A 27428-nucleotide genomic window follows, 5' to 3' on the forward strand; every position below is an offset into this window, starting at 1 on the left:
AAACTAACATATATTTTTTTTCAGGAATCCACTCTCCAGAAACCTAAAACTAATCTAAAAAAACTTCTTTCAGGCATCCAATCTTCCTAATCCTAAACAAAAATTTTAATTAACTTGTTGAAATAATTCAATCACATTTATCCTCAAACTACTTTTAAATCAATTTTTTGAAGTAACACTCTCACCTTTTTCATAGAACAAACTTATTTTTTTTTCAGGAATCCACTCTCCATCAACCTGAAACTAATCTTGAAAAAACTTGTGTACGGCATCCATTCTCCCTAATCCTAAAAGAAAATTTTAATTAACTTGTTGAAATAATGCAATCAACCTTATTCTCAAACTACATTTAAATCAATTTTTTGAAGTAACACACTCACCTTTTTCATAAAATGAACATATTTTGTTTTCACGAATCCACTCTCCAGAAACCTAACACAAATCTTGAAAAAACTTGTTTAAGGCATCCATTCTCCCTAATCCTAAAAGAAAATGTTAATTAACTTCTTGAAATACTAAAAAAATCTAATCCTCAAACTAGTTTAAATCAATTTTTTGAAGTAACACTCTCACCTTTTTCATAAAACTAACATATATTTTTTTTCAGGAATCCACTCTCCAGAAACCTAAAACTAATCTTAAAAAACTTATTTCAAGCATCCAATCTTCCTAATCCTAAACAAAAATTTTAATTAACTTGTTGAAATAATTCAATCACATTTATCCTCAAACTACTTTTAAATCAATTTTTTCAAGTAACACTCTCACCTTTTTCATAGAACAAACATATTTTTTTTTCAGGAATCCACTCTCCAGAAACCTGAAACAAATCTTGAAAAAACTTGTTTAAGGCATCCATTCTCCCTAATCCTAATAGAAAATTTTAATTAACATCTTGAAATACTAAAATAAATCTTATCCTCAAACTACATTTAAATCAATTTTTTGAAGTAACACTCTCACCTTTTTCATAAAACTAACATATATTTTTTTTCAGGAATCCGCTCTCCAGAAACCTGAAACAAATTTTGAAAAAACTTGTTTAAGGCATCCATTCTCCCTAATCCTAAAAGAAAATTTTAATTAACTTCTTGAAATACTAAAAATAAATCTTATCCTCAAACTACTTTTAAATCAATTTTTTGAAGTAACACTCTCACCTTTTTCATAAAACTAACATATCGTTTTTTTTCAGGAATCCGCTCTCCAGAAACCTGAAACAAATCTTGATAAAACTTGTTTAAGGCATCCATTCTCCCTAATCCTAAAAGAACCTTTTAATTAACTTCTTGAAATACTAAAATAAATCTTATCCTCAAACTACATTTAAATCAATTTTTTGAAGTAACACTCTCACCTTTTTCATAAAACTAACATATTTTTTTTTTCAGGAATCCACTCTCCAGAAACCTAAAACTAATCTTAAAAAACTTCTTTCAGGCATCCAATCTTCCTAATCCTAAACGAAAATTTTAATTAACTTGTTGAAATTATTCAATCACATTTATCCTCAAACTACTTTTAAATCAATTTTTTCAAGTAACACTCTCACCTTTTTCATAGAACAAACATATTTTTTTTTCAGGAATCCACTCTCCAGAAACCTGAAACAAATCTTGAAAAAACTTGTTTAAGGCATCCATTCTCCCTAATCCTAATAGAAAAATTTAATTAACTTCTTGAAATACTAAAATAAATCTTATCCTCAAACTACATTTAAATCAATTTTTTGAAGTAACACTCTCACCTTTTTCATAAAACTAACATATATTTTTTTTCAGGAATCCGCTCTCCAGAAACCTGAAACAAATTTTGAAAAAACTTGTTTAAGGCATCCATTCTCCCTAATCCTAAAATAAAATTTTAATTAACTTCTTGAAATACTAAAAATAAATCTTATCCTCAAACTACTTTTAAATCAATTTTTTGAAGTAACACTCTCACCTTTTTCATAAAACTAACATATAGTTTTTTTTCAGGAATCCGCTCTCCAGAAACCTGAAACAAATCTTGATGAAACTTGTTTAAGGCATCCATTCTCCCTAATCCTAAAAGAACCTTTTAATTAACTTCTTGAAATACTAAAATAAATCTTATCCTCAAACTACATTTAAATCAATTTTTTGAAGTAACACTCTCACCTTTTTCATAAAACTAACATATTTTTTTTTCAGGAATCCACTCTCCAGAAACCTAAAACTAATCTTAAAAAACTTCTTTCAGGCATCCAATCTTCCTAATCCTAAACGAAAATTTTAATTAACTTGTTGAAATTATTCAATCACATTTATCCTCAAACTACTTTTAAATCAATTTTTTCAAGTAACACTCTCACCTTTTTCATAGAACAAACATATTTTTTTTTCAGGAATCCACTCTCCAGAAACCTGAAACAAATCTTGAAAAAACTTGTGTAAGGCATCCATTCTCCCTAATCCTAAAAGAAAATTTTAATTAACTTGTTGAAATAATGCAATCAACCTTATTCTCAAACTACATTTAAATCAATTTTTTGAAGTAACACACTCACCTTTTTTATAAAATGAACATATTTTGTTTTCACGAATCCACTCTCCAGAAACCTAAAACAAATCTTGAAAAAACTTGTTTAAGGCATCCATTCTCCCTAATCCTAAAAGAAAATGTTAATTAACTTCTTGAAATACTAAAAAAATCTAATCCTCAAACTAGTTTAAATCAATTTTTTGAAGTAACACTCGCACCTTTTTCATAAAACTAAGATATATTTTTTTTCAGGAATCCACTCTCCAGAAACCTAAAACTAATCTTAAAAAACTTCTTTCAGGCATCCAATCTTCCTAATCCTAAACGAAAATTTTAATTAACTTGTTGAAATAATTCAATCACATTTATCCTCAAACTACTTTTAAATCAATTTTTTCAAGTAACACTCTCACCTTTTTCATAGAACAAACATATTTTTTTTTCAGGAATCCACTCTCCAGAAACCTGAAACAAATCTTGAAAAAACTTGTTTAAGGCATCCATTCTCCCTAATCCTAATAGAAAATTTTAATCAACTTCTTGAAATACTAAAATAAATCTTATCCTCAAACTACATTTAAATGAATTTTTTGAAGTAACACTCTCACCTTTTTCATAAAACTAAGATATATTTTTTTCAGGAATCCACTCTCCAGAAACCTAAAATCTAATCTTAAAAAACTTCTTTCAGGCATCCAATCTTCCTAATCCTAAACGAAAATTTTAATTAACTTGTTGAAATAATTCAATCACATTTATCCTCAAACTACTTTTAAATCAATTTTTTCAAGTAACACTCTCACCTTTTTCATAGAACAAACATATTTTTTTTTCAGGAATCCACTCTCCAGAAACCTGAAACAAATCTTGAAAAAACTTGTTTAAGGCATCCATTCTCCCTAATCCTAAAAGAAAATTTTAATTAACCTCTTGAAATGCTAAAATAAATCTTATCCTCAAACTACATTTAAATCAATTTTTTGAAGTAACACTCTCACCTTTTTCATAAAACTAAGATATATTTTTTTTCAGGAATCCACTCTCCAGAAACCTAAAACTAATCTTAAAAAACTTCTTTCAGGCATCCAATCTTCCTAATCCTAAACGAAAATTTTAATTAACTTGTTGAAATAATTCAATCACATTTATCCTCAAACTACTTTTAAATCAATTTTTTCAAGTAACACTCTCACCTTTTTCATAGAACAAACATATTTTTTTTTCAGGAATCCACTCTCCAGAAACCTGAAACAAATCTTGAAAAAACCTGTTTAAGGCATCCATTCTCCCTAATCCTAAAAGAAAATTTTAATTAACTTCTTGAAATACTAAAATAAATCTTATCCTCAAACTACATTTAAATCAATTTTTTGAAGTAACACTCTCACCTTTTTCATAAAACTAACATATATTTTTTTTCAGGAATCCGCTCTCCAGAAACCTGAAACAAATCTTGAAAAAACTTGTTTAAGGCATCCATTCTCCCTAATCCTAAAAGAAAATTTTAATTAACTTCTTGAAATACTAAAAATAAATCTTATCCTCAAACTACTTTTAAATCAATTTTTTGAAGTAACACTCTCACCTTTTTCATAAAACTAACATATAGTTTTTTTTCAGGAATCCGCTCTCCAGAATCCTGAAACAAATCTTGAAAAAACTTGTTTAAGGCATCCATTCTCCCTAATCCTAAAAGAACATTTTAATTAACTTCTTGAAATACTAAAATAAATCTTATCCTCAAACTACATTTAAATCAATTTTTTGAAGTAACACTCTCACCTTTTTCATAAAACTAACATATATTTTTTTTCAGGAATCCACTCTCCAGAAACCTTAAACTAATCTTAAAAAACTTCTTTCAGGCATCCAATCTTCCTAATCCTAAACGAAAATTTTAATTAACTTGTTGAAATTATTCAATCACATTTATCCTCAAACTACTTTTAAATCAATTTTTTCAAGTAACACTCTCACCTTTTTCATAGAACAAACATATTTTTTTTTCAGGAATCCTCTCTCCAGAAACCTGAAACAAATCTTGAAAAAACTTGTTAAAGGCATCCATTCTCCCTAATCCTAAAAGAACATTTTAATTAACTTTTTGAAATACTAAAAAAAATCTTATCCTCAAACTACATTTAAATCAATTTTTTGAAGTAACACTCTCACCTTTTTCATGAAACTAACATATATTTTTTTCAGGAATCCACTCTCCAGAAACCTAAAACTAATCTTAAAAAACTTATTTCAAGCATTCCAATCTTCCTAATCCTAAACGAAAATTTTAATTAACTTGTTGAAATAATTCAATCACATTTATCCTCAAACTACGTTTAAATCAATTTTTTGAAGTAACACTCTCACTTTTTTCATAGAACAAACATATTTTTTTTTCAGGAATCCACTCTCCAGAAACCTGAAACAAATCTTGAAAAAACTTGTTTCAGGCATCCATTCTCCCTATTCCTAAAAGAAAATTTTAATTAACTTCTTGAAATACTAAAAAAAATCTTATCCTCAAACTACATTTAAATCAATTTTTTGAAGGAACACTCTCACCTTTTTCATAAAACTAAGATATATTTTTTTTCAGGAATCCACTCTCCAGAAACCTAAAACTAATCTTAAAAAACTTCTTTCAGGCATCCAATCTTCCTAATACTAAACGAAAATTTTAATTAACTTGTTGAAATATTTCAATCACATTTATCTTCAAACTACTTTTAAATCAATTTTTTCAAGTAACACTCTCACCTTTTTCATAGAACAAACATATTTTTTTTTTCAGGAATCCACTCTCCAGAAACCTGAAACAAATCTTGAAAAAACTTGTTTAAGGCATCCATTCTCCCTAATCCTAAAAGAAAATTTTAATTAACTTCTTGAAATACTAAAATAAATCTTATCCTCAAACTACATTTAAATCAATTTTTTGAAGTAACACTCTCACCTTTTTCATAAAACTAACATATATTTTTTTTCAGGAATCCGCTCTCCAGAAACCTGAAACAAATCTTGAAAAAACTTGTTTAAGGCATCCATTCTCCCTAATCCTAAAAGAAAATTTGAATTAACTTCTTGAAATACTAAAATAAATCTTATCCTCAAACTACATTTAAATCAATTTTTTGAAGTAACACTCTCACCTTTTTCATAAAACTAACATATATTTTTTTTCAGGAATCCACTCTCCAGAAACCTAAAACTAATCTTAAAAAACTTTTTTCAGGCATCCAATCTTCCTAATCCTAAACGAAAATTTTAATTAACTTGTTGAAATAATTCAATCACATTTATCCTCAAACTACTTTTAAATCAATTTTTTCAAGTAACACTCTCACCTTTTTCATAGAACAAACATATTTTTTTTTCAGGAATCCACTCTCCAGAAACCTGAAACAAATCTTGAAAAAACTTGTTTAAGGCATCCATTCTCCCTAATCCTAAAAGAAAATTTTAATTAACTTCTTGAAATACTAAAATAAATCTTATCCTCAAACTACATTTAAATCAATTTTTTGAAGTAACACTCTCACCTTTTTCATAAAACTAACATATATTTTTTTTCAGGAATCCGCTCTCCAGAAACCTGAAACAAATCTTGAAAAAACTTGTTTAAGGCATCCATTCTCCCTAATCCTAAAAGAAAATTTTAATTAACTTCTTGAAATACTAAAAATAAATCTTATCCTCAAACTACTTTTAAATCAATTTTTTGAAGTAACACTCTCACCTTTTTCATAAAACTAACATATAGTTTTTTTTCAGGAATCCGCTCTCCAGAAACCTGAAACAAATCTTGAAAAAACTTGTTTAAGGCATCCATTCTCCCTAATCCTAAAAGAAAATTTTAATTAACTTCTTGAAATACTAAAATAAATCTTATCCTCAAACTACATTTAAATCAATTTTTTGAAGTAACACTCTCACCTTTTTCATAAAACTAACATATATTTTTTTTCAGGAATCCACTCTCCAGAAACCTAAAACTAATCTTAAAAAACTTCTTTCAGGCATCCAATCTTCCTAATCCTAAACGAAAATTTTAATTAACTTGTTGAAATTATTCAATGACATTTATCCTCAAACTACTTTTAAATCAATTTTTTCAAGTAACACTCTCACCTTTTTCATAGAACAAACATATTTTTTTTTCAGGAATCCACTCTCCAGAAACCTGAAACAAATCTTGAAAAAACTTGTTTAAGGCATCCATTCTCCCTAATCCTAAAAGAAAATGTTAATTAACTGCTTGAAATACTAAAAAAAATCTTATCCTCAAACTACATTTAAATCAATTTTTTGAAGTAACACTCTCACCTTTTTCATAAAACTAACATATATTTTTTTTCAGGAATCCACTCTCCACAAACCTAAAACTAATCTTAAAAAACTTATTTCAAGCATTCCAATCTTCCTAATACTAAACGAAAATTTTAATTAACTTGTTGAAATATTTCAATCACATTTATCCTCAAACTACGTTTAAATCAATTTTTTGAAGTAACACTCTCACCTTTTTCATAGAACAAACATATTTTTTTTTCAGGAATCCTCTCTCCAGAAACCTGAAACAAATCTTGAAAAAACTTGTTAAAGGCATCCATTCTCCCTAATCCTAAAAGAAAATTTTAATTAACTTTTTGAAATACTAAAAAAAATCTTATCCTCAAACTACATTTAAATCAATTTTTGAAGTAACACTCTCACCTTTTTCATAAAACTAACATATATTTTTTTCAGGAATCCACTCTCCAGAAACCTAAAACTAATCTTAAAAAACTTATTTCAAGCATTCCAATCTTCCTAATCCTAAACGAAAATTTTAATTAACTTGTTGAAATAATTCAATCACATTTATCCTCAAACTACGTTTAAATCAATTTTTTGAAGTAACACTCTCACCTTTTTCATAGAACAAACATATTTTTTTTTCAGGAATCCACTCTCCAGAAACCTGAAACAAATCTTGAAAAAACTTGTTTCAGGCATCCATTCTCCCTAATCCTAAAAGAAAATTTTAATTAACTTCTTGAAATACTAAAAAAAATCTTATCCTCAAACTACATTTAAATCAATTTTTTGAAGGAACACTCTCACCTTTTTCATAAAACTAAGATATATTTTTTTGCAGGAATCCACTCTCCAGAAACCTAAAACTAATCTTAAAAAACTTCTTTCAGGCATCCAATCTTCCTAATCCTAAACGAAAATTTTAATTAACTTGTTGAAATAATTCAATCACATTTATCCTCAAACTACTTTTAAATCAATTTTTTCAAGTAACACTCTCACCTTTTTCATAGAACAAACATATTTTTTTTTCAGGAATCCACTCTCCAGAAACCTGAAACAAATCTTGAAAAAACCTGTTTAAGGCATCCATTCTCCCTAATCCTAAAAGAAAATTTTAATTAACTTCTTGAAATACTAAAATAAATCTTATCCTCAAACTACATTTAAATCAATTTTTTGAAGTAACACTCTCACCTTTTTCATAAAACTAACATATATTTTTTTTCAGGAATCCGCTCTCCAGAAACCTGAAACAAATCTTGAAAAAACTTGTTTAAGGCATCCATTCTCCCTAATCCTAAAAGAAAATTTTAATTAACTTCTTGAAATACTAAAAATAAATCTTATCCTCAAACTACTTTTAAATCAATTTTTTGAAGTAACACTCTCACCTTTTTCATAACACTAACATATAGTTTTTTTTCAGGAATCCGCTCTCCAGAATCCTGAAACAAATCTTGAAAAAACTTGTTTAAGGCATCCATTCTCCCTAATCCTAAAAGAACATTTTAATTAACTTCTTGAAATACTAAAATAAATCTTATCCTCAAACTACATTTAAATCAATTTTTTGAAGTAACACTCTCACCTTTTTCATAAAACTAACATATATTTTTTTTCAGGAATCCACTCTCCAGAAACCTTAAACTAATCTTAAAAAACTTCTTTCAGGCATCCAATCTTCCTAATCCTAAACGAAAATTTTAATTAACTTGTTGAAATTATTCAATCACATTTATCCTCAAACTACTTTTAAATCAATTTTTTCAAGTAACACTCTCACCTTTTTCATAGAACAAACATATTTTTTTTTCAGGAATCCTCTCTCCAGAAACCTGAAACAAATCTTGAAAAAACTTGTTAAAGGCATCCATTCTCCCTAATCCTAAAAGAACATTTTAATTAACTTTTTGAAATACTAAAAAAAATCTTATCCTCAAACTACATTTAAATCAATTTTTTGAAGTAACACTCTCACCTTTTTCATAAAACTAACATATATTTTTTTCAGGAATCCACTCTCCAGAAACCTAAAACTAATCTTAAAAAACTTATTTCAAGCATTCCAATCTTCCTAATCCTAAACGAAAATTTTAATTAACTTGTTGAAATAATTCAATCACATTTATCCTCAAACTACGTTTAAATCAATTTTTTGAAGTAACACTCTCACTTTTTTCATAGAACAAACATATTTTTTTTTCAGGAATCCACTCTCCAGAAACCTGAAACAAATCTTGAAAAAACTTGTTTCAGGCATCCATTCTCCCTATTCCTAAAAGAAAATTTTAATTAACTTCTTGAAATACTAAAAAAAATCTTATCCTCAAACTACATTTAAATCAATTTTTTGAAGGAACACTCTCACCTTTTTCATAAAACTAAGATATATTTTTTTTCAGGAATCCACTCTCCAGAAACCTAAAACTAATCTTAAAAAACTTCTTTCAGGCATCCAATCTTCCTAATACTAAACGAAAATTTTAATTAACTTGTTGAAATATTTCAATCACATTTATCTTCAAACTACTTTTAAATCAATTTTTTCAAGTAACACTCTCACCTTTTTCATAGAACAAACATATTTTTTTTTTCAGGAATCCACTCTCCAGAAACCTGAAACAAATCTTGAAAAAACTTGTTTAAGGCATCCATTCTCCCTAATCCTAAAAGAAAATTTTAATTAACTTCTTGAAATACTAAAATAAATCTTATCCTCAAACTACATTTAAATCAATTTTTTGAAGTAACACTCTCACCTTTTTCATAAAACTAACATATATTTTTTTTCAGGAATCCGCTCTCCAGAAACCTGAAACAAATCTTGAAAAAACTTGTTTAAGGCATCCATTCTCCCTAATCCTAAAAGAAAATTTGAATTAACTTCTTGAAATACTAAAATAAATCTTATCCTCAAACTACATTTAAATCAATTTTTTGAAGTAACACTCTCACCTTTTTCATAAAACTAACATATATTTTTTTTCAGGAATCCACTCTCCAGAAACCTAAAACTAATCTTAAAAAACTTTTTTCAGGCATCCAATCTTCCTAATCCTAAACGAAAATTTTAATTAACTTGTTGAAATAATTCAATCACATTTATCCTCAAACTACTTTTAAATCAATTTTTTCAAGTAACACTCTCACCTTTTTCATAGAACAAACATATTTTTTTTTCAGGAATCCACTCTCCAGAAACCTGAAACAAATCTTGAAAAAACTTGTTTAAGGCATCCATTCTCCCTAATCCTAAAAGAAAATTTTAATTAACTTCTTGAAATACTAAAATAAATCTTATCCTCAAACTACATTTAAATCAATTTTTTGAAGTAACACTCTCACCTTTTTCATAAAACTAACATATATTTTTTTTCAGGAATCCGCTCTCCAGAAACCTGAAACAAATCTTGAAAAAACTTGTTTAAGGCATCCATTCTCCCTAATCCTAAAAGAAAATTTTAATTAACTTCTTGAAATACTAAAAATAAATCTTATCCTCAAACTACTTTTAAATCAATTTTTTGAAGTAACACTCTCACCTTTTTCATAAAACTAACATATAGTTTTTTTTCAGGAATCCGCTCTCCAGAAACCTGAAACAAATCTTGAAAAAACTTGTTTAAGGCATCCATTCTCCCTAATCCTAAAAGAAAATGTTAATTAACTGCTTGAAATACTAAAAAAAATCTTATCCTCAAACTACATTTAAATCAATTTTTTGAAGTAACACTCTCACCTTTTTCATAAAACTAACATATATTTTTTTTCAGGAATCCACTCTCCACAAACCTAAAACTAATCTTAAAAAACCTATTTCAAGCATTCCAATCTTCCTAATACTAAACGAAAATTTTAATTAACTTGTTGAAATATTTCAATCACATTTATCCTCAAACTACGTTTAAATCAATTTTTTGAAGTAACACTCTCACCTTTTTCATAGAACAAACATATTTTTTTTTCAGGAATCCTCTCTCCAGAAACCTGAAACAAATCTTGAAAAAACTTGTTAAAGGCATCCATTCTCCCTAATCCTAAAAGAAAATTTTAATTAACTTTTTGAAATACTAAAAAAAATCTTATCCTCAAACTACATTTAAATCAATTTTTGAAGTAACACTCTCACCTTTTTCATAAAACTAACATATATTTTTTTCAGGAATCCACTCTCCAGAAACCTAAAACTAATCTTAAAAAACTTATTTCAAGCATTCCAATCTTCCTAATCCTAAACGAAAATTTTAATTAACTTGTTGAAATAATTCAATCACATTTATCCTCAAACTACGTTTAAATCAATTTTTTGAAGTAACACTCTCACCTTTTTCATAGAACAAACATATTTTTTTTTCAGGAATCCACTCTCCAGAAACCTGAAACAAATCTTGAAAAAACTTGTTTCAGGCATCCATTCTCCCTAATCCTAAAAGAAAATTTTAATTAACTTCTTGAAATACTAAAAAAAATCTTATCCTCAAACTACATTTAAATCAATTTTTTGAAGGAACACTCTCACCTTTTTCATAAAACTAAGATATATTTTTTTTCAGGAATCCACTCTCCAGAAACCTAAAACTAATCTTAAAAAACTTCTTTCAGGCATCCAATCTTCCTAATACTAAACGAAAATTTTAATTAACTTGTTGAAATATTTCAATCACATTTATCTTCAAACTACTTTTAAATCAATTTTTTCAAGTAACACTCTCACCTTTTTCATAGAACAAACATATTTTTTTTTTCAGGAATCCACTCTCCAGAAACCTGAAACAAATCTTGAAAAAACTTGTTTAAGGCATCCATTCTCCCTAATCCTAAAAGAAAATTTTAATTAACTTCTTGAAATACTAAAATAAATCTTATCCTCAAACTACATTTAAATCAATTTTTTGAAGTAACACTCTCACCTTTTTCATAAAACTAACATATATTTTTTTTCAGGAATCCGCTCTCCAGAAACCTGAAACAAATCTTGAAAAAACTTGTTTAAGGCATCCATTCTCCCTAATCCTAAAAGAAAATTTTAATTAACTTCTTGAAATACTAAAATAAATCTTATCCTCAAACTACATTTAAATCAATTTTTTGAAGTAACACTCTCACCTTTTTCATAAAACTAACATATATTTTTTTTCAGGAATCCGCTCTCCAGAAACCTGAAACAAATCTTGAAAAAACTTGTTTAAGGCATCCATTCTCCCTAATCCTAAAAGAAAATTTTAATTAACTTCTTGAAATACTAAAAATAAATCTTATCCTCAAACTACTTTTAAATCAATTTTTTGAAGTAACACTCTCACCTTTTTCATAAAACTAACATATAGTTTTTTTTCAGGAATCCGCTCTCCAGAAACCTGAAACAAATCTTGAAAAAACTTGTTTAAGGCATCCATTCTCCCTAATCCTAAAAGAAAATGTTAATTAACTGCTTGAAATACTAAAAAAAATCTTATCCTCAAACTACATTTAAATCAATTTTTTGAAGTAACACTCTCACCTTTTTCATAAAACTAACATATATTTTTTTTCAGGAATCCACTCTCCACAAACCTAAAACTAATCTTAAAAAACCTATTTCAAGCATTCCAATCTTCCTAATACTAAACGAAAATTTTAATTAACTTGTTGAAATATTTCAATCACATTTATCCTCAAACTACGTTTAAATCAATTTTTTGAAGTAACACTCTCACCTTTTTCATAGAACAAACATATTTTTTTTTCAGGAATCCTCTCTCCAGAAACCTGAAACAAATCTTGAAAAAACTTGTTAAAGGCATCCATTCTCCCTAATCCTAAAAGAAAATTTTAATTAACTTTTTGAAATACTAAAAAAAATCTTATCCTCAAACTACATTTAAATCAATTTTTGAAGTAACACTCTCACCTTTTTCATAAAACTAACATATATTTTTTTCAGGAATCCACTCTCCAGAAACCTAAAACTAATCTTAAAAAACTTATTTCAAGCATTCCAATCTTCCTAATCCTAAACGAAAATTTTAATTAACTTGTTGAAATAATTCAATCACATTTATCCTCAAACTACGTTTAAATCAATTTTTTGAAGTAACACTCTCACCTTTTTCATAGAACAAACATATTTTTTTTTCAGGAATCCACTCTCCAGAAACCTGAAACAAATCTTGAAAAAACTTGTTTCAGGCATCCATTCTCCCTAATCCTAAAAGAAAATTTTAATTAACTTCTTGAAATACTAAAAAAAATCTTATCCTCAAACTACATTTAAATCAATTTTTTGAAGGAACACTCTCACCTTTTTCATAAAACTAAGATATATTTTTTTTCAGGAATCCACTCTCCAGAAACCTAAAACTAATCTTAAAAAACTTCTTTCAGGCATCCAATCTTCCTAATACTAAACGAAAATTTTAATTAACTTGTTGAAATATTTCAATCACATTTATCTTCAAACTACTTTTAAATCAATTTTTTCAAGTAACACTCTCACCTTTTTCATAGAACAAACATATTTTTTTTTTCAGGAATCCACTCTCCAGAAACCTGAAACAAATCTTGAAAAAACTTGTTTAAGGCATCCATTCTCCCTAATCCTAAAAGAAAATTTTAATTAACTTCTTGAAATACTAAAATAAATCTTATCCTCAAACTACATTTAAATCAATTTTTTGAAGTAACACTCTCACCTTTTTCATAAAACTAACATATATTTTTTTTCAGGAATCCGCTCTCCAGAAACCTGAAACAAATCTTGAAAAAACTTGTTTAAGGCATCCATTCTCCCTAATCCTAAAAGAAAATTTGAATTAACTTCTTGAAATACTAAAATAAATCTTATCCTCAAACTACATTTAAATCAATTTTTTGAAGTAACACTCTCACCTTTTTCATAAAACTAACATATATTTTTTTTCAGGAATCCACTCTCCAGAAACCTAAAACTAATCTTAAAAAACTTCTTTCAGGCATCCAATCTTCCTAATCCTAAATGAAAATTTTAATTAACTTGTTGAAATAATTCAATCACATTTATCCTCAAACTACTTTTAAATCAATTTTTTCAAGTAACACTCTCACCTTTTTCATAGAACAAACATATTTTTTTTTCAGGAATCCACTCTCCAGAAACCTGAAACAAATCTTGAAAAAACTTGTTTAAGGCATCCATTCTCCCTAATCCTAAAAGAAAATTTTAATTAACTTCTTGAAATACTAAAATAAATCTTATCCTCAAACTACAGTTAAATCAATTTTTTGAAGTAACACTCTTACCTTTTTCATAAAACTAACATATATTTTTTTTCAGGAATCCACTCTCCAGAAACCTAAAACTAATCTTAAAAAACTTCTTTCAGGCACCCAATCTTCCTAATCCTAAATGAAAATTTTAATTAACTTGTTGAAATAGTTCAATCACATTTATCCTCAAACTACTTTTAAATCAATTTTTTCAAGTAACACTCTCACCTTTTTCATAGAACAAACATATTTTTTTTTCAGGAATCCACTCTCCAGAAACCTGAAACAAATCTTGAAAAAACTTGTTTAAGGCATCCATTCTCCCTAATCCTAAAAGAAAATGTTAATTAACTTCTTGAAATACTAAAATAAATCTTATCCTCAAACTACATTTAAATCAATTTTTTGAAGTAACACTCTCACCTTTTTCATAAAACTAAGATATATTTTTTTTCAGGAATCCACTCTCCAGAAACCTAAAACTAATCTTAAAAAACTTCTTTCAGGCATCCAATCTTCCTAATCCTAAACGAAAATTTTAATTAACTTGTTGAAATAATTCAATCACATTTATCCTCAAACTACTTTTAAATCAATTTTTTCAAGTAACACTCTCACCTTTTTCATAGAACAAACATATTTTTTTTTCAGGAATCCACTCTCCAGAAACCTGAAACAAATCTTGAAAAAACTTGTTTAAGGCATCCATTCTCCCTAATCCTAATAGAAAATTTTAATTAACTTCTTGAAACACTAAAATAAATCTTATCTTCAAACTACATTTAAATCAATTTTTTGAAGTAACACTCTCACCTTTTTCATAAAACTAACATATATTTTTTTTCAGGAATCCGCTCTCCAGAAACCTGAAACAAATCTTGAAAAAACTTGTTTAAGGCATCCATTCTCCCTAATCCTAAAAGAAAATTTGAATTAACTTCTTGAAATACTAAAATAAATCTTATCCTCAAACTACATTTAAATCAATTTTTTGAAGTAACACTCTCACCTTTTTCATAAAACTAAGATATATTTTTTTCCAGGAATCCACTCTCCAGAAACCTAAAACTAATCTTAAAAAACTTCTTTCAGGCATCCAATCTTCCTAATCCTAAACGAAAATTTTAATTAACTTGTTGAAATAATTCAATCACATTTATCCTCAAACTACTTTTAAATCAATTTTTTCAAGTAACACTCTCACCTTTTTCATAGAACAAACATATTTTTTTTTCAGGAATCCACTCTCCAGAAATCTGAAACAAATCTTGAAAAAACTTGTTTCAGGCATCCATTCTCCCTAATCCTAAAAGAAAATTTTAATTAACTTCTTGAAATACTAAAAAAAATCTTATCCTCAAACTACATTTAAATCAATTTTTTGAAGTAACACTCTCACCTTTTTCATAAAAATAAGATATATTTTTTTTCAGGAATCCACTCTCCAGAAACCTAAAACTAATCTTAAAAAACTTCTTTCAGGCATCCAATCTTCCTAATCCTAAACGAAAATTTTAATTAACTTGTTGAAATAGTTCAATCACATTTATCCTCAAACTACTTTTAAATCAATTTTTTCAAGTAACACTCTCACCTTTTTCATAGAACAAACATATTTTTTTTTCAGGAATCCACTCTCCAGAAACCTGAAACAAATCTTGAAAAAACTTGTTTAAGGCATCCATTCTCCCTAATCCTAAAAGAAAATGTTAATTAACTTCTTGAAATACTAAAATAAATCTTATCCTCAAACTACATTTAAATCAATTTTTTGAAGTAACACTCTCACCTTTTTCATAAAACTAAGATATATTTTTTTTCAGGAATCCACTCTCCAGAAACCTAAAACTAATCTTAAAAAACTTCTTTCAGGCATCCAATCTTCCTAATCCTAAACGAAAATTTTAATTAACTTGTTGAAATAATTCAATCACATTTATCCTCAAACTACTTTTAAATCAATTTTTTCAAGTAACACTCTCACCTTTTTCATAGAACAAACATATTTTTTTTTCAGGAATCCACTCTCCAGAAACCTGAAACAAATCTTGAAAAAACTTGTTTAAGGCATCCATTCTCCCTAATCCTAATAGAAAATTTTAATTAACTTCTTGAAACACTAAAATAAATCTTATCTTCAAACTACATTTAAATCAATTTTTTGAAGTAACACTCTCACCTTTTTCATAAAACTAACATATATTTTTTTTCAGGAATCCGCTCTCCAGAAACCTGAAACAAATCTTGAAAAAACTTGTTTAAGGCATCCATTCTCCCTAATCCTAAAAGAAAATTTGAATTAACTTCTTGAAATACTAAAATAAATCTTATCCTCAAACTACATTTAAATCAATTTTTTGAAGTAACACTCTCACCTTTTTCATAAAACTAAGATATATTTTTTTCCAGGAATCCACTCTCCAGAAACCTAAAACTAATCTGAAAAAACTTCTTTCAGGCATCCAATCTTCCTAATCCTAAACGAAAATTTTAATTAACTTGTTGAAATAATTCAATCACATTTATCCTCAAACTACTTTTAAATCAATTTTTTCAAGTAACACTCTCACCTTTTTCATAGAACAAACATATTTTTTTTTCAGGAATCCACTCTCCAGAAATCTGAAACAAATCTTGAAAAAACTTGTTTCAGGCATCCATTCTCCCTAATCCTAAAAGAAAATTTTAATTAACTTCTTGAAATACTAAAAAAAATCTTATCCTCAAACTACATTTAAATCAATTTTTTGAAGTAACACTCTCACCTTTTTCATAAAAATAAGATATATTTTTTTTCAGGAATCCACTCTCCAGAAACCTAAAACTAATCTTAAAAAACTTCTTTCAGGCATCCAATCTTCCTAATCCTAAACGAAAATTTTAATTAACTTGTTGAAATAATTCAATCACATTTATCCTCAAACTACTTTTAAATCAATTTTTTCAAGTAACACTCTCACCTTTTTCATAGAAGAAACATATTTTTTTTTCAGGAATCCACTCTCCAGAAACCTGAAACAAATCTTGAAAAAACTTGTTTAAGGCATCCATTCTCCCTAATCCTAATAGAAAATTTTAATTAACTTCTTGAAATACTAAAATAAATCTTATCCTCAAACTACATTTAAATCAATTTTTTGAAGTAACACTCTCACCTTTTTCATAAAACTAACATATATTTTTTTTCAGGAATCCGCTCTCCAGAAACCTGAAACAAATCTTGAAAAAACTTGTTTAAGGCATCCATTCTCCCTAATCCTAAAAGAAAATTTGAATTAACTTCTTGAAATACTAAAATAAATCTTATCCTCAAACTACATTTAAATCAATTTTTTGAAGTAACACTCTCACCTTTTTCATAAAACTAAGATATATTTTTTTTCAGGAATCCACTCTCCAGAAACCTAAAACTAATCTTAAAAAACTTCTTTCAGGCATCCAATCTTCCTAATCCTAAACGAAAATTTTAATTAACTTGTTGAAATAATTCAATCACATTTATCCTCAAACTACTTTTAAATCAATTTTTTCAAGTAACACTCTCACCTTTTTCATAGAACAAACATATTTTTTTTTCAGGAATCCACTCTCCAGAAACCTGAAACAAATCTTGAAAAAACATGTTTAAGGCATCCATTCTCCCTAATCCTAATAGAAAATTTTAATTAACTTCTTGAAATACTAAAATAAATCTTATCCTCAAACTACATTTAAATCAATTTTTTGAAGTAACACTCTCACCTTTTTCATAAAACTAACATATATTTTTTTCAGGAATCCGCTCTCCAGAAACCTGAAACAAATCTTGAAAAAACTTGTTTAAGGCATCCATTCTCCCTAATCCTAAAAGAAAATTTGAATTAACTTCTTGAAATACTAAAATAAATCTTATCCTCAAACTACATTTAAATCAATTTTTTGAAGTAACACTCTCACCTTTTTCATAAAACTAAGATATATTTTTTTCCAGGAATCCACTCTCCAGAAACCTAAAACTAATCTTAAAGAACTTCTTTCAGGCATCCAATCTTCCTAATCCTAAACGAAAATTTTAATTAACTTGTTGAAATAATTCAATCACATTTATCCTCAAACTACATTTAAATCAATTTGTTGAAGTAACACTCTCACCTTTTTCATAGAACAAACATATTTTTTTTTCAGAAATCCACTCTCCAGAAACCTGAAACAAATCTTGAAAAAACTTGTTTAAGGCATCCATTCTCCCTAATCCTAAAAGAAAATTTTAATTAACTTCTTAAAATACTAAAATAAATCTTATCCTCAAACTACATTTAAATCAATTTTTTGAAGTAACACTCTCACCTTTTTCATAAAACTAAGATATATTTTTTTTCAGGAATCCACTCTCCAGAAACCTAAAACTAATCTTAAAAAACTTCTTTCAGGCATCCAATCTTCCTAATCCTAAACGAAAATTTTAATTAACTTGTTGAAATAATTCAATCACATTTATCCTCAAACTACTTTTAAATCAATTTTTTCAAGTAACACTCTCACCTTTTTCATAGAACAAACATATTTTTTTTTCAGGAATCCACTCTCCAGAAACCTGAAACAAATCTTGAAAAAACTTGTTTAAGGCATCCATTCTCCCTAATCCTAAAAGAAAATGTTAATTAACTTCTTGAAATACTAAAATAAATCTTATCCTCAAACTACATTTAAATCAATTTTTTGAAGTAACACTCTCACCTTTTTCATAAAACTAAGATATATTTTTTTTCAGGAATCCACTCTCCAGAAACCTAAAACTAATGCTAAAAAACTTCTTTCAGGCATCCAATCTTCCTAATCCTAAACGAAAATTTTAATTAACTTGTTGAAATAATTCAATCACATTTATCCTCAAACTACTTTTAAATCAATTTTTTCAAGTAACACTCTCACCTTTTTCATAGAACAAACATATTTTTTTTTCAGGAATCCACTCTCCAGAAACCTGAAACAAATCTTGAAAAAACTTGTTTAAGGCATCCATTCTCCCTAATCCTAATAGAAAATTTTAATTAACTTCTTGAAACACTAAAATAAATCTTATCTTCAAACTACATTTAAATCAATTTTTTGAAGTAACACTCTCACCTTTTTCATAAAACTAACATATATTTTTTTTCAGGAATCCGCTCTCCAGAAACCTGAAACAAATCTTGAAAAAACTTGTTTAAGGCATCCATTCTCCCTAATCCTAAAAGAAAATTTGAATTAACTTCTTGAAATACTAAAATAAATCTTATCCTCAAACTACATTTAAATCAATTTTTTGAAGTAACACTCTCACCTTTTTCATAAAACTAAGATATATTTTTTTCCAGGAATCCACTCTCCAGAAACCTAAAACTAATCTTAAAAAACTTCTTTCAGGCATCCAATCTTCCTAATCCTAAACGAAAATTTTAATTAACTTGTTGAAATAATTCAATCACATTTATCCTCAAACTACTTTTAAATCAATTTTTTCAAGTAACACTCTCACCTTTTTCATAGAACAAACATATTTTTTTTTCAGGAATCCACTCTCCAGAAATCTGAAACAAATCTTGAAAAAACTTGTTTCAGGCATCCATTCTCCCTAATCCTAAAAGAAAATTTTAATTAACTTCTTGAAATACTAAAAAAAATCTTATCCTCAAACTACATTTAAATCAATTTTTTGAAGTAACACTCTCACCTTTTTCATAAAAATAAGATATATATTTTTTCAGGAATCCACTCTCCAGAAACCTAAAACTAATCTTAAAAAACTTCTTTCAGGCATCCAATCTTCCTAATCCTAAACGAAAATTTTAATTAACTTGTTGAAATAATTCAATCACATTTATCCTCAAACTACTTTTAAATCAATTTTTTCAAGTAACACTCTCACCTTTTTCATAGAACAAACATATTTTTTTTTCAGGAATCCACTCTCCAGAAACCTGAAACAAATCTTGAAAAAACTTGTTTAAGGCATCCATTCTCCCTAATCCTAATAGAAAATTTTAATTAACTTCTTGAAATAGTAAAATAAATCTTATCCTCAAACTACATTTAAATCAATTTTTTGAAGTAACACTCTCACCTTTTTCATAAAACTAACATATATTTTTTTTCAGGAATCCGCTCTCCAGAAACCTGAAACAAATCTTGAAAAAACTTGTTTAAGGCATCCATTCTCCCTAATCCTAAAAGAAAATTTGAATTAACTTCTTGAAATACTAAAATAAATCTTATCCTCAAACTACATTTAAATCAATTTTTTGAAGTAACACTCTCACCTTTTTCATAAAACTAAGATATATTTTTTTTCAGGAATCCACTCTCCAGAAACCTAAAACTAATCTTAAAAAACTTCTTTCAGGCATCCAATCTTCCTAATCCTAAACGAAAATTTTAATTAACTTGTTGAAATAATTCAATCACATTTATCCTCAAACTACTTTTAAATCAATTTTTTCAAGTAACACTCTCACCTTTTTCATAGAACAAACATATATTTTTTTCAGGAATCCACTCTCCAGAAACCTGAAACAAATCTTGAAAAAACCTGTTTAAGGCATCCATTCTCCCTAATCCTAATAGAAAATTTTAATTAACTTCTTGAAATACTAAAATAAATCTTATCCTCAAACTACATTTAAATCAATTTTTTGAAGTAACACTCTCACCTTTTTCATAAAACTAACATATATTTTTTTCAGGAATCCGCTCTCCAGAAACCTGAAACAAATCTTGAAAAAACTTGTTTAAGGCATCCATTCTCCCTAATCCTAAAAGAAAATTTGAATTAACTTCTTGAAATACTAAAATAAATCTTATCCTCAAACTACATTTAAATCAATTTTTTGAAGTAACACTCTCACCTTTTTCATAAAACTAAGATATATTTTTTTCCAGGAATCCACTCTCCAGAAACCTAAAACTAATCTTAAAGAACTTCTTTCAGGCATCCAATCTTCCTAATCCTAAACGAAAATTTTAATTAACTTGTTGAAATAATTCAATCACATTTATCCTCAAACTACATTTAAATCAATTTGTTGAAGTAACACTCTCACCTTTTTCATAGAACAAACATATTTTTTTTTCAGAAATCCACTCTCCAGAAACCTGAAACAAATCTTGAAAAAACTTGTTTAAGGCATCCATTCTCCCTAATCCTAAAAGAAAATTTTAATTAACTTCTTAAAATACTAAAATAAATCTTATCCTCAAACTACATTTAAATCAATTTTTTGAAGTAACACTCTCACCTTTTTCATAAAACTAAGATATATTTTTTTTCAGGAATCCACTCTCCAGAAACCTAAAACTAATCTTAAAAAACTTCTTTCAAGCATCCAATCTTCCTAATCCTAAACTAAAATTTTAATTAACTTGTTGAAATAATTCAATCACATTTATCCTCAAACTACTTTTAAATCAATTTTTTCAAGTAACACTCTCACCTTTTTCATAGAACAAACATATTTTTTTTTCAGGAATCCACTCTCCAGAAACCTGAAACAAATCTTGAAAAAACTTGTTTAAGGCATCCATTCTCCCTAATCCTAATAGAAAATTTTAATTAACTTCTTGAAATACTAAAATAAATCTTATCCTCAAACTACATTTAAATCAATTTTTTGAAGTAACACTCTCACCTTTTTCATAAAACTAACATATATTTTTTTTCAGGAATCCGCTCTCCAGAAACCTGAAACAAATCTTGAAAAAACTTGTTTAAGGCATCCATTCTCCCTAATCCTAAAAGAAAATTTGAATTAACTTCTTGAAATACTAAAATAAATCTTATCCTCAAACTACATTTAAATCAATTTTTTGAAGTAACACTCTCACCTTTTTCATAAAACTAAGATATATTTTTTTTCAGGAATCCACTCTCCAGAAACCTAAAACTAATCTTAAAAAACTTCTTTCAGGCATCCAATCTTCCTAATCCTAAACGAAAATTTTAATTAACTTGTTGAAATAATTCAATCACATTTATCCTCAAACTACTTTTAAATCAATTTTTTCAAGTAACACTCTCACCTTTTTCATAGAACAAACATATTTTTTTTTCAGGAATCCACTCTCCAGAAACCTGAAACAAATCTTGAAAAAACCTGTTTAAGGCATCCATTCTCCCTAATCCTAAAAGAAAATTTTAATTAACTTCTTGAAATACTAAAATAAATCTTATCCTCAAACTACATTTAAATCAATTTTTTGAAGTAACACTCTCACCTTTTTCATAAAACTAACATATATTTTTTTTCAGGAATCCGCTCTCCAGAAACCTGAAACAAATCTTGAAAAAACTTGTTTAAGGCATCCATTCTCCCTAATCCTAAAAGAAAATTTGAATTAACTTCTTGAAATACTAAAATAAATCTTATCCTCAAACTACATTTAAATCAATTTTTTGAAGTAACACTCTCACCTTTTTCATAAAACTAAGATATATTTTTTTTCAGGAATCCACTCTCCAGAAACCTAAAACTAATCTTAAAAAACTTCTTTCAGGCATCCAATCTTCCTAATCCTAAACGAAAATTTTAATTAACTTGTTGAAATAATTCAATCACATTTATCCTCAAACTACTTTTAAATCAATTTTTTCAAGTAACACTCTCACCTTTTTCATAGAACAAACATATTTTTTTTTCAGGAATCCACTCTCCAGAAACCTGAAACAAATCTTGAAAAAACCTGTTTAAGGCATCCATTCTCCCTAATCCTAATAGAAAATTTTAATTAACTTCTTGAAATACTAAAATAAATCTTATCCTCAAACTACATTTAAATCAATTTTTTGAAGTAACACTCTCACCTTTTTCATAAAACTAACATATATTTTTTTCAGGAATCCGCTCTCCAGAAACCTGAAACAAATCTTGAAAAAACTTGTTTAAGGCATCCATTCTCCCTAATCCTAAAAGAAAATTTGAATTAACTTCTTGAAATACTAAAATAAATCTTATCCTCAAACTACATTTAAATCAATTTTTTGAAGTAACACTCTCACCTTTTTCATAAAACTAAGATATATTTTTTTCCAGGAATCCACTCTCCAGAAACCTAAAACTAATCTTAAAGAACTTCTTTCAGGCATCCAATCTTCCTAATCCTAAACGAAAATTTTAATTAACTTGTTGAAATAATTCAATCACATTTATCCTCAAACTACATTTAAATCAATTTGTTGAAGTAACACTCTCACCTTTTTCATAGAACAAACATATTTTTTTTTCAGAAATCCACTCTCCAGAAACCTGAAACAAATCTTGAAAAAACTTGTTTAAGGCATCCATTCTCCCTAATCCTAAAAGAAAATTTTAATTAACTTCTTAAAATACTAAAATAAATCTTATCCTCAAACTACATTTAAATCAATTTTTTGAAGTAACACTCTCACCTTTTTCATAAAACTAAGATATATTTTTTTTCAGGAATCCACTCTCCAGAAACCTAAAACTAATCTTAAAAAACTTCTTTCAGGCATCCAATCTTCCTAATCCTAAACTAAAATTTTAATTAACTTGTTGAAATAATTCAATCACATTTATCCTCAAACTACTTTTAAATCAATTTTTTCAAGTAACACTCTCACCTTTTTCATAGAACAAACATATTTTTTTTTCAGGAATCCACTCTCCAGAAACCTGAAACAAATCTTGAAAAAACTTGTTTAAGGCATCCATTCTCCCTAATCCTAATAGAAAATTTTAATTAACTTCTTGAAATACTAAAATAAATCTTATCCTCAAACTACATTTAAATCAATTTTTTGAAGTAACACTCTCACCTTTTTCATAAAACTAACATATATTTTTTTTCAGGAATCCGCTCTCCAGAAACCTGAAACAAATCTTGAAAAAACTTGTTTAAGGCATCCATTCTCCCTAATCCTAAAAGAAAATTTGAATTAACTTCTTGAAATACTAAAATAAATCTTATCCTCAAACTACATTTAAATCAATTTTTTGAAGTAACACTCTCACCTTTTTCATAAAACTAAGATATATTTTTTTTCAGGAATCCACTCTCCAGAAACCTAAAACTAATCTTAAAAAACTTCTTTCAGGCATCCAATCTTCCTAATCCTAAACGAAAATTTTAATTAACTTGTTGAAATAATTCAATCACATTTATCCTCAAACTACTTTTAAATCAATTTTTTCAAGTAACACTCTCACCTTTTTCATAGAACAAACATATTTTTTTTTCAGGAATCCACTCTCCAGAAACCTGAAACAAATCTTGAAAAAACCTGTTTAAGGCATCCATTCTCCCTAATCCTAAAAGAAAATTTTAATTAACTTCTTGAAATACTAAAATAAATCTTATCCTCAAACTACATTTAAATCAATTTTTTGAAGTAACACTCTCACCTTTTTCATAAAACTAACATATATTTTTTTTCAGGAATCCGCTCTCCAGAAACCTGAAACAAATCTTGAAAAAACTTGTTTAAGGCATCCATTCTCCCTAATCCTAAAAGAAAATTTTAATTAACTTCTTGAAATACTAAAATAAATCTTATCCTCAAACTACATTTAAATCAATTTTTTGAAGTAACACTCTCACCTTTTTCATAAAACTAAGATATATTTTTTTCCAGGAATCCACTCTCCAGAAACCTAAAACTAATCTTAAAAAACTTCTTTCAGGCATCCAATCTTCCTAATCCTAAACGAAAATTTTAATTAACTTGTTGAAATAATTCAATCACATTTATCCTCAAACTACTTTTAAATCAATTTTTTCAAGTAACACTCTCACCTTTTTCATAGAACAAACATATTTTTTTTTCAGGAATCCACTCTCCAGAAATCTGAAACAAATCTTGAAAAAACTTGTTTCAGGCATCCATTCTCCCTAATCCTAAAAGAAAATTTTAATTAACTTCTTGAAATACTAAAAAAAATCTTATCCTCAAACTACATTTAAATCAATTTTTTGAAGTAACACTCTCACCTTTTTCATAAAAATAAGATATATTTTTTTTCAGGAGTCCACTCTCCAGAAACCTAAAACTAATCTTAAAAAATTTCTTTCAGGCATCCAATCTTCCTAATCCTAAACGAAAATTTTAATTAACTTGTTGAAATAATTCAATCACATTTATCCTCAAACTACTTTTAAATCAATTTTTTCAAGTAACACTCTCACCTTTTTCATAGAACAAACATATTTTTTTTTCAGGAATCCACTCTCCAGAAACCTGAAACAAATCTTGAAAAAACTTGTTTAAGGCATCCATTCTCCCTAATCCTAATAGAAAATGTTAATTAACTTCTTGAAATACTAAAATAAATCTTATCCTCAAACTACATTTAAATCAATTTTTTGAAGTAACACTCTCACCTTTTTCATAAAACTAACATATAGTTTTTTTTCAGGAATCCGCTCTCCAGAAACCTGAAACAAATCTTGAAAAAACTTGTCTAAGGCATCCATTCTCCCTAATCCTAAAAGAAAATTTGAATTAACTTCTTGAAATACTAAAATAAATCTTATCCTCAAACTACATTTAAATCAATTTTTTGAAGTAACACTCTCACCTTTTTCATAAAACTAAGATATATTTTTTTTCAGGAATCCACTCTCCAGAAACCTAAAACTAATCTTAAAAAACTTCTTTCAGGCATCCAATCTTCCTAATCCTAAACGAAAATGTTAATTAACTTGTTGAAATAATTCAATCACATTTATCCTCAAACTACTTTTAAATCAATTTTTTCAAGTAACACTCTCACCTTTTTCATAGAACAAAAATTTTTTTTTTTAGGAATCCACTCTCCAGAAACCTGAAACAAATCTTGAAAAAACCTGTTTAAGGCATCCATTCTCCCTAATCCTAATAGAAAATTTTAATTAACTTCTTGAAATACTAAAATAAATCTCATCCTCAAACTACATTTAAATCAATTTTTTGAAGTAACACTCTCACCTTTTTCATAAAACTAACATATATTTTTTTCAGGAATCCGCTCTCCAGAAACCTGAAACAAATCTTGAAAAAACTTGTTTAAGGCATCCATTCTCCCTAATCCTAAAAGAAAATTTGAATTAACTTCTTGAAATACTAAAATAAATCTTATCCTCAAACTACATTTAAATCAATTTTTTGAAGTAACACTCTCACCTTTTTCATAAAACTAAGATATATTTTTTTCCAGGAATCCACTCTCCAGAAACCTAAAACTAATCTTAAAAAACTTCTTTCAGGCATCCAATCTTCCTAATCCTAAACAAAAATTTTAATTAACTTGTTGAAATAATTCAATCACATTTATCCTCAAACTACATTTAAATCAATTTGTTGAAGTAACACTCTCACCTTTTTCATAGAACAAACATATTTTTTTTTCAGGAATCCACTCTCCAGAAACCTGAAACAAATCTTGAAAAAACTTGTTTAAGGCATCCATTCTCCCTAATCCTAAAAGAAAATTTTAATTAACTTCTTGAAATACTAAAATAAATCTTATCCTCAAACTACATTTAAATCAATTTTTTGAAGTAACACTCTCACCTTTTTCATAAAACTAACATATATTTTTTTTCAGGAATCCGCTCTCCAGAAACCTGAAACAAATCTTGAAAAAACTTGTTTAAGGCATCCATTCTCCCTAATCCTAAAAGAAAATTTTAATTAACTTCTTGAAATACTAAAAATAAATCTTATCCTCAAACTACTTTTAAATCAATTTTTTGAAGTAACACTCTCACCTTTTTCATAAAACTAACATATAGTTTTTTTTCAGGAATCCGCTCTCCAGAAACCTGAAACAAATCTTGAAAAAACTTGTTTAAGGCATCCATTCTCCCTAATCCTAAAAGAAAATTTTAATTAACTTCTTGAAATACTAAAATAAATCTTATCCTCAAACTACATTTAAATCAATTTTTTGAAGTAACACTCTCACCTTTTTCATAAAACTAACATATATTTTTTTTCAGGAATCCACTCTCCAGAAACCTAAAACTAATCTTAAAAAACTTCTTTCAGGCATCCAATCTTCCTAATCCTAAACGAAAATTTTAATTAACTTGTTGAAATTATTCAATCACATTTATCCTCAAACTACTTTTAAATCAATTTTTTCAAGTAACACTCTCACCTTTTTCATAGAACAAACATATTTGTTTTTCAGGAATCCACTCTCCAGAAACCTGAAACAAATCTTGAAAAAACTTGTTTAAGGCATCCATTCTCCCTAATCCTAAAAGAAAATGTTAATTAACTGCTTGAAATACTAAAAAAAATCTTATCCTCAAACTACATTTAAATCAATTTTTTGAAGTAACACTCTCACCTTTTTCATAAAACTAACATATATTTTTTTTCAGGAATCCACTCTCCACAAACCTAAAACAAATCTTGAAAAAACTTGTTTAAGGCATCCATT

This window comes from Triturus cristatus, chromosome 3_1 (genome assembly GCF_964204655.1).
Source record: "Triturus cristatus chromosome 3_1, aTriCri1.1, whole genome shotgun sequence".
Lineage (NCBI taxonomy): Eukaryota > Metazoa > Chordata > Amphibia > Caudata > Salamandridae > Triturus > Triturus cristatus.